This window comes from Carcharodon carcharias, chromosome 1, assembly GCF_017639515.1.
Source record: "Carcharodon carcharias isolate sCarCar2 chromosome 1, sCarCar2.pri, whole genome shotgun sequence".
Lineage (NCBI taxonomy): Eukaryota > Metazoa > Chordata > Chondrichthyes > Lamniformes > Lamnidae > Carcharodon > Carcharodon carcharias.
The window spans coordinates 136,606,960-136,622,601 of NC_054467.1; the positions used below are offsets into that span (position 1 = coordinate 136,606,960).

The 15,642-nt window shown below is 45.6% G+C and overlaps 1 protein-coding gene across 4 annotated transcripts in view; it reads left to right on the top strand.

The window, feature by feature from the left end:
- Nucleotides 1–15,642, top strand: part of tbc1d1 (TBC1 (tre-2/USP6, BUB2, cdc16) domain family, member 1) — a 263,634-nt gene that overhangs the window by 95,946 nt on the left and 152,046 nt on the right. The window lies entirely within an intron of this gene.

The window sequence follows — 15,642 nt, forward strand, 5'->3', positions numbered from 1 at the left end:
GGGGGGGGGTCGGAGAGAGAAAGAGAGAGAAGTGGAGGGGGGGGTGTGATTGTAGGGACAAACAAGCAGTGATAGAAGCAGATCATCAAAAGATGTCAACAACAATAGAACAAAAGAACACATAGGTGTTAAAGTTGGTGATATTATCTAAATGAATGCGCTAATTAAGAATGGATGGTAGGGCACTCAAGGTATAGCTCTAGTGGGGGTGGAGGGAGCATAAAAGATTTTAAAATATTTAAAAATAATAGAAATAGGTGGGAAAAGAAAAATCTATATAATTTATTGGAAAAAAAAGGAAGAGGGAAACAGAAAGGGGGTGGGGATGGAGGAGGGAGCTCAAGACCTAAAGTTGTTGAATTCAATATTCAGTCTGGAAGGTTGTAAAGTGCCTAGTCGGATGATGAGGTGTTGTTCCTCCAGTTTGCTTTGGGCTTCACTGGAACAATGCAGCAAGCCAAGGACAGATATGTGGGCAAGAGAGCAGGGTGGAGTGTTAAAATGGCAAGCGACATGGAGGTTTGGGTCATTCTTGCGGACAGACCGCAGGTGTTCTGCAAAGCGGTCGCCCAGTTTACGTTTGGTCTCTCCATTGTAGAGGAGGCCACATTGGGAGCAACGAATGCAGTAGACTAAGTTGGGGGAAATGCAAGTGAAATGCTGCTTCACTTGAAAGGAGTGTTTGGGCCCTTGGACGGTGAGGAGAGAGGAAGTGAAGGGGCAGGTGTTGCATCTTTTGCGTGGGCATGGGGTGGTGCCACAGGAGGGGGTTGAGGAATAGGGGGTGATGGAGGAGTGGACCAGCGATCCCTACGGAATGCCGATAGGGGGGGTGAAGGGAAGATGTGTTTGGTGGTGGCATCATGCTGGATTTGGCGGAAATGGCGGAGGATGATCCTTTGAATGCGGAGGCTGGTGGGGTGATAAGTGAGGACAAGGGGGACCCTATCATGTTTGTGAGAGGGAGGAGAAGGCGTGAGGGCGGATGCGCGGGAGATGGATCGGACACGGTTGAGGGCCCTGTCAACGACCGTAGGTGGAAAACCTCGGTTAAGGAAGAAGGAGGACATGTCAGAGGAACTGTTTTTGAAAGTAGCATCATCGGAACAGATGCGACGGAGGCGAAGGAACTGAGAGAATGGGATGGAGTCCTTACAGGAAGCAGGGTGTGAGGAACTATGGTTACGGTAGCTGTGGGAGTAATGGATATTGGTGGACAGTCTATCACCAGAGATTGAGACAGAGAGGTCAAGGAAGGGAAGGGAAGTGTCAGAGATGGACCACGTGAAAATGATGGAGGGGTGGAGATTGGAAGCAAAATTAATAAAATTTTCTAAGTCCCGACGAGAGCATGAAGCAGCACCGAAGTAATCATCAATGTACTGGAGAAAGAGTTGTGGAAGGGGTCCGGAGTAGGACTGGAACAAGGAATGTTCCACATACCCCATAAAGAGACAGGCATAGCTGGGGCCCATGCGGGTACCCATAGCCACACCTTTTATTTGGAGGAAGTGAGAGGAGTTGAAGGAGAAATTGTTCAGTGTGAGAACAAGTTCAGCCAGACGGAGGGGAGTAGTGGTGGATGGGGATTGTTCGGGCCTCTGTTCAAGGAAGAAGCTAAGGGCCCTCAGACCATCCTGGTGGGGGATGGAGGTGTAGAGGGATTGGACGTCCATGGTGAAGAGGAAGCGGTTGGGGCCAGGGAACTGGAAATTGTTGATGTGACGTAAGGTGTCAGAGGAATCACGGATGTAGTTGGGAAGAGACTGGACAAGGGGAGAGAGAAGGGAGTCGATAACGAGAAATGAGTTCTGTGGGGCAGGAGCAAGCTGAGACGATCGGTCTACCGGGGCAATTCTGTTTGTGGATTTTGGGTAGGAGATAGAAGCGGGCCATCCGAGGTTGGGCGACTATCAGGTTGGAAGCTGTGGGAGGAAGATCCCCAGAGGAGATGAGGTCAGTGACAGTCCTGGAAACAATGGCTTGATGTTCAGTGGTGGGGTCATGGTCCAGGGAGAGGTAGGAGGAAGTGTCTGCAAGTTGACGCTCAGCCTCCGCGAGGTAGAGGTCAGTGCACCAGACAACAACAGCACCACCCTTGTCAGCGGGTTTGATGACCTGAGAGAATGGAGTGCAGTAAGTTCAGAGAGAGACAGGTTAGAATGGGTGAGAGGAGCAGAGAAATTGAGACGACTAATGTCGCGCCGACAGTTCTCAATGAAAAGATCAAGAGAAGGTAAGAATCCAGAGGGAGGGGTCCAGGTGGAGGGAGAATATTGGAGATGGGTAAAAGGATCCGTTGAACTGGGAGAGGACTCCTGCCCAAAGAAGTGAGCCCGGAGACGAAGACGGCGGAAGAAGAGTTCAGCATCATGCTGAGCCCGAAATTCATTGAGGTGAGGGTGTAAGGGTATGAAACTAAGTCCTTTGCTGAGCACTGAACATTCAGCATTGGAGAGGGGAAGGTCAGGGGGTATAGTGAATACACGGCTGGGGCTGGGATTGGAAGATGGGGTGGGGACGGAGGGACAGGCAGGGTTGGAGGGTCCTAGATGGGTGTTGGTGTCGATGAGTTGTTGGAGCTTGCGTTCCTTAGCACTTGAGAGAAAGAGAAAAAGTTTCTTGTTGAGGTGAAGAACAAAATGAAACTGGGGGCACGCGCAACTTTGAAAAAGGGTACGGCGGTGCTGCTGGAGGGAGAGGTCGAGTGTGTTCATATGGCGGCGCATGGCACCGAGTGTGGATTTCAGAATGTGACGGGAACAGCAGTCCGAGAAACGTTTTATGTCCCGGAGATACCTGTAATCCTGGGTGGGCCAAAAGCCCAGTTGGGAAGAATATGACACTCACGATTGTAATTGGCATCTTTGCCGCTCCTTTTTTTTCTTTCTGACTTTCTTCATGCCGCTTCTCATGCAGACTCATGCTAAAGCATAGTTTCACAGTTGAGTAGAGGCCTCTGCTTCCTTGTACATTTGACCTTTCTTTTAAATAACCAACACGAGGAATTAATTCCAAACAGATTAACCAACCATCGGAGAGCTATTACAGGAGAGCCCAGTCCCACACTTGCCTCACATCTACATGAGGGGTTACTGAATTGTGCATGGAAGTGGAATAAAAGAAGTGTTTTTAAAAATGTAAAACTCATTTTGATTGGTTTCCTTCAATATTGTCACCAATTTCTGATTGTTCAATGATCACTCCATCTCACACTTTAAAATTTGTTCCTGATTGAGAACATTTTGGTGAAAGGTGTGCATGCCAATAATCTGGCAGTTATTGCAGTTTAACAGACAAGAAATCATTGGAATGTGTTTGGCTTGTGCTCAAACCCAGAATAATTTTATACCTCTTCATTGCTGTTTAAGGTTTACGGGTGGATATATGATTTGGCATAATATTTTGGAAGTTAATGCATGGTGATGTATTCTTTCTTTGTAAATATCAGGCTGATGGTTCAGGACAGTACAGTCTTGCCCCATTCATTCTAAATCTCTCCCTGACCTCTTCCCACCTTATAATTTTGCTGTCAGTGTCAGATGGTGAGTAGACCATAGCTATGAGAGACTTTTATACACATCTGGGGTGAAAGAATAAAATGCTTTTGTATAAACCTGACAAAAGGTTATTCCAATTGATTGATGCAGACTTTGCATCAAACCATTGAAGCCAAAGAAAGACAGATTATTTTCAAACACCTATTGGCAATGTTTGTGGTGATGCAGCACTAGATCCTGCACTTCAGAGTTATACTGGCATTGAAAAGAAAGAGTTTGACACTGATGTGTGCTTGAAGCATGGCTGTATGAACTGCAGACAAAATCTTGACTGGTTCATTGGCCCAAACCAGAGCATGCCACATGTTAGAATTGTTACATAGTGCACCAGCTGTCGTTCTCACTGGTAGTTTTTTGAAAAAAAAATTGCTCCACCCCTGTCTCCTGGGCTGTGCATTTCATGACATCTTTTGTCACTGGCTGACCCCTTCCTAAATTTCAGCTCTTTTGGTTCTCTGCTCTTTCATTTTCTTACCTCCTAATCTGTAGGTGCTGTCTTGTGTGGGAAGTTGTCCACATCTGTGGTAAGCATAGTAGCTATTATTTATCTGTGAGCCAACGCCATAGCCTAATTTTTTTTTTCAAAAACCTATGAACATATGAATTACACGCAGGGGTAAACCACTCGGTCCCTTGAGCCTGCTCTGCCATACAATAAGATCATGGCTGATCTGATTATAACCTCAACCCACACACCTGGCTGCCCCCAAAAACCTTTCATCCCCTTGTTTATCAAGAATCTATCTAGCTCTGCCTTAAAAATATTCAAGAACTCTGTTTCCCCTGCTTTTCGAGGAAGAGAGTTCCAAAGATACCCAACCCTCAGAAAAAAAATTTCTCATCTCTGTTTTAAATGAGTGACCCCTTTATTTTTAAACCATGACCCCTAGTTCTAGATTCTCCCACTTCACAAAACATCCGCTCCAGTCCACCCTGTCAAGACCCTTCAGGATCTTAAAGGTTTCAATCAAGTCACCTCTTACTCTTCTAAACTCCAATTGATACAAGCCTAACCTGTCCAACCTTTCCTTATGACAACCCACCCACTCCTGGTGTTAGTTGAGTAAACCTTCTCTGAACTACATCTAGTGCATTTATATCCTTCCTTAAATAAGGAGACCTGTACTGTACACAGTACTACATATGTGGTCTCATCAGTGCCCTGTATAACTGAAGCATAATCCCCTAGTTTTGTAATCAATTCCCATCAGTCCTTTCATCCAAGCCATTTATCTAAATTGTAAAAAGTTGAGGGCCCAGTACATCCAATGGCTCTCCTTTATCCACAGCACATGTGTCTCCTTCTAAGAACTCCAATAAATTGGTTAAATATGGTTTCCCTTTCACAAAACCATGTTGACTCTGCCTGATTACCATGAATTTCTCTAAACGCCCTGCTATAACATCCTTGGTAATAGCTTCTAAGATTTTCCCTATGAAAGATGTTAAGCTAACTGGCTGTAGTTCCCTGCTATCTGTCTTCTCCACCCCCACCCAACCTCACCCCACCTTGCTGTCACGCTCTCTCATGCGCTGTCCCTCACCACATGGATCTGCAGCGGTTCAAGACAGCAGCTCACCACCACCTTCTCAAGGGCAACTGGTGATGAGCAATAAATGCTGGCCCAACCAGCAAAGCCTACAGGATTGTGAGTGACTTGGAGGGGAACTTCTAGGTGGTGGTCTTCCCATGAATCTGCTGCGTAAGGAAACTTGGTCCTTCATTTAGCACTATGGTAGTGCCACACAACATGATGAGGGTATCCTCAATGTGAAGGCGGGACTTCATCTCCACAGTGATTGTGCGGTGGTCATTCCTGCCGATACTGTCATGGGCAGATGCATCTGCGGCAGGCAGGTGGGTGAGGATGAGGTCAAGTATGTTTTTCCTTTTTGTTGGTTCCCTCACCACTTGTCGCAGACCCAGTCTAGCAGCTATGTCATTTAGGGCACGGTCAGTAGTGGTGCTATCGAGTGGTGCTGGACATTGAATTCCCCACCCAGAGTACATTCTGCGCTCTTGCTACCCTCAGTGCTTCCTCCAAGTGGTGTTCAACATGGAGGAGCACTAATCCATCAGCTGAGGGAGGGTGGTACGTGGTAACCAGCTGGAGATTTCCTTGCCCATGTTTGACCTGATGCCATGAGACTTCTTGGGGTCCGGAGTTGATGTTGAGGACTCCCATGGCAACTCCCTCCTGACTGTATACCGCTGTGCCGCCACCTCTGTCCTGCTGGTGGGACAGCATGTACCCAGGGAGGATGATGGTGGTGTCTGGGACATTATCTGTAAGGTGTGATTCTGTGAAGATGACTATGTCAGGCTGTTGCTGGACTAGTCTGTGAGACAGCTTTCCCAATTTTGGCACTAGCCCCCAGATGTTAGTAAGGAGGACTTTGCAGGGTCGCCAGGGCTGCAATTGCCGTTGTCGTTTCCAGTGCCTAGGTCAATGCCAGGTGGTCTGTCTGGTTTCATTCCTTTTTTTCAATTTTGTAGCAGTTTGTTACAACTGAGTGGCTTGCTAGGCCATTTCAGAGGGCATTTAAGAGTCAACCACATAACGTGTTAATAACATCACTAATTAACAGAGCCACCCCTCCACCTTCTCCTAGCTTCTTGTCCTTCCTAAATGTCATGTACACTTCAACATTCAGGTCCCAATCTATATCATCCTGTAGCCATGACTTTGTAATTGCTATTGGATCATACTTATTTATTTCTATTTGCACTATCAGTTCATCTGTTTTGTTTCAAATGCTATTTGCACTTAGATACAGAGCCTTTAGTTTTGCCCTTTTATTATTTTTATACCATATAGCCTTATCTGCTGATTTTCTCTTAGATTTGTACTCTCTGTCCCTTCCTCTCATGTTCTGTTTATCATTTCCATAATTGGTATCTTTCTCTCTTGCCTTGTCTCTACTCTTTGGTTACCTACATGTTCCCAAAATTGATTCCTTGCCCCCACTATTTAGTTTAAAGCCCTCTCTACTTCCCTCGTTGTGCGGCTCTCTAGAACACCAGCCCTAGCACGGTTACGGTGTAGATTGTCCCAATGGTACAGCCCCCACTTTTGTGAAGAGGAGTGGAAGGAGCTGGAAAATTTGGGCTGTGTTGTTTCTTTGACTCTGTACCCTCCCTCTTGCCCGCCTTGGCATCTTTTCATTATCAAGTGAGCCCAGGGTCTGGTGCTATCAGATGGGCAATGTGGTTGACACAGGTTTTTTTTGTTCAGGGCCAGGGTTTATGTAAATACTTGAACAGCCTGAAGTAAAATGAATACAATTTTTACAATCAGTGTGGAGGTTGCCTGCTGCGGCAGGCACTCCGTGCTTGGCTACAGGAACTGCCTCCTTTCCATCCCATGTCAGTGAATGTGAGCCCCTTGTGAAGGCCAGAGAACCCATTTCTGCTATGTGAGAATGCTGAGGCTGAATATTCAGCTAGGTATTACCTCTGAGGTGGATAGAAAGTTAGTAGGCCATCGGACAATGACTGACACAGATATGATGGATTGAACGGCTGTAAATGTGCTGTATGTGCTGTAAATTTCTATGATTCAAGAATGGAGGATATCACAACAGAGCCTGAACCTGCTCTGAATGGCTTGATTACATAATAGCTGTGGATAAGTGGATAAAATGAGTTGATATCTTAGTAAGTTAGAGAATATGGTATCGTTGTGTTGCTGCCTTTTTAAACTCGTTTGTGGGATTTGGGCATTGCTGGTATTTATTTCCCATCCGTAGTTTGCCCTTGAGAAGGCAGTGGTGAGCTGCCTTCTTGAACCGCTGCAGTCCATGTACACCCACAGTGCTGTTAGGGAAGGAGTTCTAAGATTTTGACCCAGTGACAGTGAAGGAATGGTGAGATATTTCATATCAGGATGTTTTGTTGAACTGCAATCATCCAGGCAAGTGGAGAGTATTCCATCACATTCCTGACTTGTGCTTTGTAGATTGTGGACGGCTTTGGGGAGTCAGGAGCTGAGTTACTTGCCACAGGATTCCTAGTCTCTGACCTGCTCTTGTAGTTACAGTATTCATATGGCTAGTCATAATGGACATGCTTTCGGCAATCAGGAAGTGAATCACTCGCCACAGAATTCCCAGCCAGTGGCCCCCTCTTCTCTCTCTATCTCTCTTCATCTTTGTCAGCCTCTTTTTTTTCTGTTTCTTTCATTCTCACAAACTCTGTTTTTCGTCTGCTCTATTCACTTTACTCTTTGTTTTTTCTTTTCTTTCATTTGGGTGAGAGTGTGCAATCACACGGTGCGATATGCCAGGAAAAGGAGCAACCAACAGCTGCAGTTGGGGTGGGGGAGTTCTTGGGAAAATATCGCCCTTAGTGACTCCTTTCAAAGCCCCTCCCCCAGTCACTGTGCGTTTTCTTGGACCCATGGTATTCCTCCACCCTACCGCCTCCTATAATCCTGTCACTCCCACTACCACTCCAAATCTTCCACAGTGAACTATCTGTTCAAGCCTGCATCCTCTCTTCATTTTTGCCAGGGACATGGAGGCCCTGAAGAATTTAATGGCTAGGCCTCATTATAATTTTATTTGTCTGTGGCCCATCTGGCAGTTGGCCAAATATTGGGCTAATCAGATACCTGCTAGGAAAGCCAACATTAAAGCAAAAAACTGCGGATGCTGGAAATCCAAAACAAAAACAAAAATACCTGGAAAAACTCAGCAGGTCTGGCAGCAACTGCAGAGAGGAACACAGTTAACGTTTCAAGTTTGAATGACCCTTCAACAGAACTAAGTAAAAAATAGAAGAGAGGTGAAATATAAGCTGGTTTACGGGGATTGGGGGGGGGGGGGGGGGGGGGGGGGGGGGGGAGGTGAGACAAGAACAGCTGGATAGAGGGCTAGTGATAGGTGGGGATAACCAAAAGATGTCACAGACAAAAGGACAAAGAGGTGTTGAAGGTGATGATATTATCTAAAGGAATGTGCTAATTAAGGGTAGAAAGCAGGTAAAGCAAGGTGTAGATAGCCCAAGTGGGGGTGGGTTGGGTGAAGGAATCAAAAAAGGCTAAAAGATAGAGATAAAACAATCGATGGAAATACATTTAAAAATAATGGAAATAGGTGGGAAAAGAAAAATCTATATAAATTATTGGGAAGGAAAGGGGGGTGGAATGGGGGAGAGAGTTCATGATCTAAAATTGTTGAACTCAATATTCAGTCCGGAAGGCTGTAAAGTGCCTAGTCGGAAGATGAGGTGCTGTTCCTCCAGTTTGTGTTGAGCTTCACTGGAACAATGCAGCAGGCCAAGGATGGACATGTGCGCATGAGAGCAGGGTGGAGTGTTGAAATGGCAAGCAACAGGGAGGTCTGAGTAATGCTTGCGGACAGACTGAAGGTGTTCTGCAAAGCAGTCACCCAGTCTGCGTTTGGTCTCTCCAATGTAGAGGAAACCGCATTGGGAGCAACGAATGCAGTAGACTAAATTGAGGGAAGTGCAAGTGAAATGCTGCTTCACTTGAAATGAGTGTTTGGGCCCTTGGATGGTGAGGAGAGGGGAAGTGAAGGGGCAGGTGTTGCACATTCTGCGGTTGCATGGGAAGGTACCGTGGGAGGGGGTTGAGGAGTAGGGGGTGATGGAGGAGTGGACCAGGGTGTCACGGAGGGAACAATCCCTGTGGAATGCCGCCATTGGGGGTGAAGGGAAGATGTGTTTGGTGGTGGCATTATGCTGGAGTTGGCGGAAATGGCGGAGGATGATCCTTTGAATGCAGAGGCTGGTGAGGTGATAAGTGAGGACAAGGGGGCCCCTATCATGGTTCTGGGAGGGAGAGGAAGGTGTGAGGGCAGATGTGTGGGAGATGGGCTGGACACGGTTGAGGGCCCTGTCAACGACCGTGGGTGGAAAACATGCCAGAGGAACTGTTTTTGAAAGTGGCATCATCCGAACAGATGCGACGGAGGTGAAGGAACTGAGAGAATGGGATGGAGTCCTTTCAGGAAGCGGGGTGTGAGGTGCTGTAGTCGAGGTAGCTGTGGGAGTCGGTAGGCTTGTAATGAATATTGCTGGACAGTCTATCACCAGAAATTGAGACAGAGAGGTCAAGGAAGGGAAGGGAAGTATCAGAGATGGACCATGTGAAAATGATGGAGGGGTGGAAATTAGAAGCAAAATTAATAAATTTTTCCAGGTCCAGACGAGAGCATGAAGCAGCACCGAAGTAATCATTGATGTACTGGAGAAAGAGTTGTGGGAGGGGGCTGGAGTAGGACTGGAACAAGGAATGTTCCACATACCCCATAAAGAGACAGGCATAGCTGGGGCCCATGTGGGTACCCATAGCCACACCTTTTATTGGGAGGAAGTGAGAGGAGTTTAAGGAGAAATTGTTCAGTGTGAGAACAAGTTCAGCCAGACGGAGGAGAGTGGTGGTGGATGGGGATTGTTCGGGCCTCTGTTTGAGGAAGAAGCGGAGAGCCATCAGACCATCCCGGTGGGGGATGGAGGTGTAGAGGGATTGGACGTCCATGGTGAAGAGGAAGCGGTTGGGGCCAGGGAACTGGAAATTGTTGATATGATGTAGGGTGTCAGAGGAATCACGAATGTAGGTGGGAAGAGACTGGACAAGGGGAGAGAGAATGGAGTGAAGATAGCAAGAAATGAGTTCCGTGGGGCAGGAACAGGCTGACACAATCGGTCTGCCAGGACAGTCCTGTTTGTGGATTTTGGGTAGGAGTTAGAAGCGTGCAGTCCAAGGTTGGGAGACGATCAGGTTGGAAGCTGTGGAAGGAAGATCTCCAGAGGCGATGAGGTCAGGAACAGTCCTGGAAACAATGGCTTGATGTTCAGTGGTGGGATCATGGTCTAGGGTGGAGGTAGGGGGAAGTGTCTGCGAGTTGACACTCAGCTTCTGCGAGGTAGAGGTCAGGGTGCCAGACAACAACAGCACCATCCTTGTCAGCGGGTTTGATGACAATGTCAGGGTTGGACCTGAGTGAACAGAGTGCAGCAAGTTCAGAGAGAGACAGGGTGAGAGGAGCAGAGAAATTGAGATGACTAATTTAACACCGACAGTTCTCAATGGAAAGATCAAGAGAAGTTAAGAATCCAGAGGGAGGGGTCCAGGTGGAGGGAGAATATTGGAGGTGGGTAAAAGGATCCGTTGAACGGGGAGAGGACTCCTGCTCAAAGAAGTGAGCACGGAGATGAAGACGGCGGAAGAAGAGTTCAGCATCGTGCTGAGCCCAAAAGTCATTGAGATGAGGACGTAAGGGTATGAAACCAAGTCCTTTGCTGAGCACTGAACATTCAGCGTCAGAAAGCCAACAGCTTGGGCAAGGTCCCAGCAGTCGGGAGCAGGGAAGGCCAGAGATGAGGGTTTGGGGAGGTGAGTGAAGAGAGGCCTTAAGTGCTAAAGGGGAGGCTGAAGTCTTGAGTGGCTGTGGGTTGGGCGAGAATTCGGTAAAAGGCACTTGATTCTTGACGAGCACCTCCCGCCTCCCTTTCATTGCTGGCTTTCCCAAGCTGTGGGAGACCTAAGCAGCAACTGTTTTGTTTAAATCAAGCCCCCAGTTGCACTGAGATACCCTGATTGACATATGATGATGAAATATCCTGACGGTGGGACACTTGCACTCCACCTAATCGGCCAAAGTAAAAATGGCAGCCCATGCAGTCACAGCGGATTAGAGGTGAGTTCCCTATTTTTAATCACCACCCTCCCCCACCATGGCCCTTTCTGGTCTGTCACTGGGGGACTAAGGGAGTCAATAACAAGGCCTAGAAGTTTCAGTTACAAAAGAATCAGATAATGTATCAAATTACCTTCATAAAGTGCAGCTCCATAGTGAGCTCGTTTAGTATTAACTTGATTAGCCAGGTAGGAGCGTTGGGTGGTGTTCATCTTTTTGAATCACCAAGAGAGAACAGGAACCGCAATTGTCCAAGACCATATTTTGTTTTTAGCTGCTGTCTTGTTTTTGGTTAATAAGGTGATTATGTGCACGGGAGTTCTACCAGCAGTGCTACAGTTCTGCTGTAAGGTAGTTCATGTTCAAAATATGCTTTGGGAAGGAAGATTGAGGAGAGGAAGAGTCATATGAACTCAATGTTAACTCAGTTTCTCTCTCCATAAATGCTACCAGACCTGCTGAGTTTATCCAGCATTTTCTGTTTTTATTATAAATTATATGGTCGAGTTTTAAAGAATGTAAGAACGTAAGAACTAGGAGCAAGAGTAGGCAATTCAGCCCCTCGAGCCTGCCCCGCCATTTAATACGATCATGGCTGATCTCATTTCAGCCTCAACTCTAATTTCCTGCACTCTCCTCATAATCTTTCAACCCATTACTAAATAAAAATCTCCTCCTTAAATTTTTTCAGCATCTTGGCATCTACTGCACTCTGAGATAGTGAATTCCACAGATTCACGACCCTTTGAGAAAAGTAATTCCTCCTCGTCTCTGGTTTAAATATACACCCTTTAGCCTAAAACTACGGCCCCTCGTTCTAGAATGCCCCACAAGGGGAAACATCTGCTCCACGTCTACTTTGTCTATCCCCTTTAGCATCTTATATACCTCAATTAGATCTCCTGTCATCCTTCTAAACTCTAGCGAGTATAGGCCTAAACTGCTCAATCTCTCCTCGTAAGACAAGCCCTGCATCTCTGGAATCAATCTAGTAAACCTCCTCTGAACAGCCTCCAATGCCACTACATTCCCCCTCAAGTAAGGGGACCAAAACTGTGCACAGTACTCCAGGTGTGGTCTCACCAATGCCTTGTACAGTTGCAACAACACTTCCCTACTTTTATACTCTATTCCAGATGCAGGAACACTTAACTGGGGATGCACTTGCACAAGTTTGGTGGTGGCAGGACAGGCTGAGCAGGCTGTTAGCAAGTGTTGTGATATGGTTAGGGGCCAATAACTTTTCATTTAAAGTAGACAAATTTGAAATTCCAGGTACTTACTTGGAGAATAAGCCACAAGATTCCACGGTTTTAAACAAATAAAATAAATTTTACTCTACAAAGTCAGAAAAGTAAAACAATTTACAATATCTGTCTTACCCTCTAACATTCAGAATTGACACGAGCTACATGTGAATTAAATGGCAAACTCTGGTTGAGCACACTATACTGCATAATAAATGGAAGATGTGACTCTGACAGTTCCCAAGGATTTCTCAGAAACCCACCCAGACATCAATATCAATATTGTGAATTACACAATCTCATTAAAACTCTGTTTCCCTCATGAGGGATTGCAAGTCTTCAATTTTGAAGCAATAGCCTCTGAACTCCCTCCAAATGTCGTTCTGACTCTGACTGCCTCAACAACTGCTCACCTCCTGATAGTCTCAGGAGAAGAGATTAAACTGTTCCACTGGCTTCCAAAGGCTGCACTCCAGCACCGACTCATGGGCAGGACTCCACCTCTTCAGCCACATGAAGCAGAACTCACTACTCCAAAAGGTTACCTTTCTCCCAACGGACCACAGCAAGGTTTCACCAACCTTTTCACTTTCCAGGGCTTCTCCTGAGCCCTCACCACCTGGAGCCTGCCAACAGCAACACTTCTGCTGCTTGGAGCCTTTACTGTTGTTCCTCTCCCCAGTGGTTTCTATCCCCAATTGTTCCTACTGGTGGCCTCCTCCGAGTGGCTCCTTCCCCAGTGGTCTCCCTCTCTGGATCTTTTCTCTCTGGGTTCTTTTCCTGGGTTCCATCTCTCGATCCCAGGACTCCCCTTGTTATGGCACCCAAAACTGGAATCCCGTGGTCGTTGTTTTCACGCCATGCAGGTATCCCGATATCCCGGATGCCCAAGCCCTTTAACTTAAAAAAAACTAGAACAGAGCATGTATAGCCTATCTCCCTGCCGCTCTCCGCGTATGTCCCAAAATTGTGTCCGTGGGAAATGGAGTCCAGGTAAATCCCTAATTCTTAACACAGAGCACATGGGGATCTTTGGCTTTATAAATAGAGGCATGGAGTACAAAGCAAGAAAGTTACGCTTGACTGTAATAAAACACTGGTTAGACCCAGCTGGAGTACTGTGTTCAGTTCTAACACCACGTTTAGGAGAGTGTCAAGTTCTTGGAGAGAGTGCAAAGGAGATTTGTTGGCGTGCTTCCAAGGGTGTGGGAATAGTAAAACTAGGACTGTCCTCCTTGGAGCAGAGAAGATTAAAGGGAGATTATTGAGGTGTTCAGACTCATTAAGGGCTTTGATGGAGTACATGAGAATATGTTTCCAGTGGTACAATGTTGGTACCGAGCACGTAGATTTAATAAAATTGACAAAAGAAGCAGGAGATGGGGGCAAAGAAAATTATGCTCTGTCTTGCTAAGATCAGGAATACGCTGCATGAAAGGGTGGTGGAAGGAGATTCCATGGTAAAATCAAAAGGGAACTGGATAAATACTTGAAGGAAGGGCATTGCAAAGCTATTGGCAAAGAGCTGGGGAGTGGGGTTAATTGGTTAACTCTTAAAAGAACTCATGGGGGCACAGTTGGCCATAAGGCAGCCTCTCTTGCGCAGTATCATTCTGTTATTCCACAACTTTTTGTTCTTTAAAGTTTGTCCTTGGGAGAATAGTAGTAGCAATCAGTAAAATGGATTTCATTCAATCGGGACCAGTGAGTTCAATTTATTTTCTCAGATGTTCTCTTCAAACATGCCAATCTATGGTTGCAAAAGTCTATGAAGTACTGATTTTTTTGTTTGCAGCATGGAAGAACTTGCAAAATAATCTTTGCATTTTCCACTTCTATTTTCTTTTTCCCTTTTGCAATGGGAAACTGGGTCCAAATCATTTGTTGGATCTATCAGTTTATCAAAGAAGATTGGGAAATGAAAATCATGTGTTTTATGAGTAGAAGAGGAACAGGAAAGAGGTTGAAGATGACTCGTTGTACATCAACAATGGCACATGTTGTATTAATCTAAATTGAGGAAATGAATGCAAAAAGTCAGCTTTTAAAAAAAAATGAAGTGCTTTCATGACTAAGTAGTGCTGATTATGACTGCACAACTCATTAGAGGAACTGGGAAATGGCCTTTATCCTGTGGCACTAAATCTACTTGTTGGAATCCTTTTAAATGTAGGAGATTAAGATATTGCTTCAATTCTTACAGCAGCATAGTTGACTAAGTGCTTGTCAGTTACAGATAAAATCAAAGATTGCAAATCTGAACCAGCTGTTTATTGACCTTTGATCTGCTTTGTATGATACTGCACTGCACACTTTCCCAGTCACTTGACTATTGAAAGGGCCTGACGTAATGCATCATGCACTCAAGCAGCCAAACCGATAGAAATTGGGGTTTTGAGTTTGTAGAATCTTATTATTCTTTGTGGAAATTGAATTGAACCACAGGTACAATGTTATCCACTGTTGTAAACTACCCGATTCATTCACTCCATGGTTTGAAGTAGAATCTTAATCAGAAATAATGAGCTTCATGTTCAGTTTTTTTTTATATACATACATGCACAAACACACATATAACATGCATTAATAAATCCTTTAATGCCAATTCTGAATTCAAAGAGATCAGTAAACTCCTTTTATTTTAACCATGTGGTTGTTTGTTTTATGTCTTTCTTTTATTCGTTCACAGGATGTGGGCTTTGCTGGCTAAGCCAGCATTTATTGCCCATCCCAAATTGCTCTTGAGAAGGTGGTGGTGAGTTGCCTTCTTGAATAGCTGCAGTTCATGTATGCTGTACCTACTGCTTTACCCCTATGAGGTTATGTAGGTAAATTTCTTTCTTTTACACTTTGCTTATTTGACGCCTTTTCTTTCATCCAGCTAGCTCCTCACTTGCAGCCAAAGTGTTGTCTGTGTTTGGGAGTTGAGCATAACGGGAGTTGACAATATCAGAACTTGATCCTGATGCCATCAATGCATCATGTAATTCAGCCTGGTAGCATTGCAACATCCTCCCACAACGTTTCGACAACATGCATGTAGCAGTTTCAAGTAAAAGTGATAGATCACGTCTGACACTCAGTGCAGTACTGAGGGAATGCTGCATTGTTGGGGGTGCAATTCTTTGGATGACCTGTTAAATCGAAGCCCTGTCTACCTTGCAGGTGGA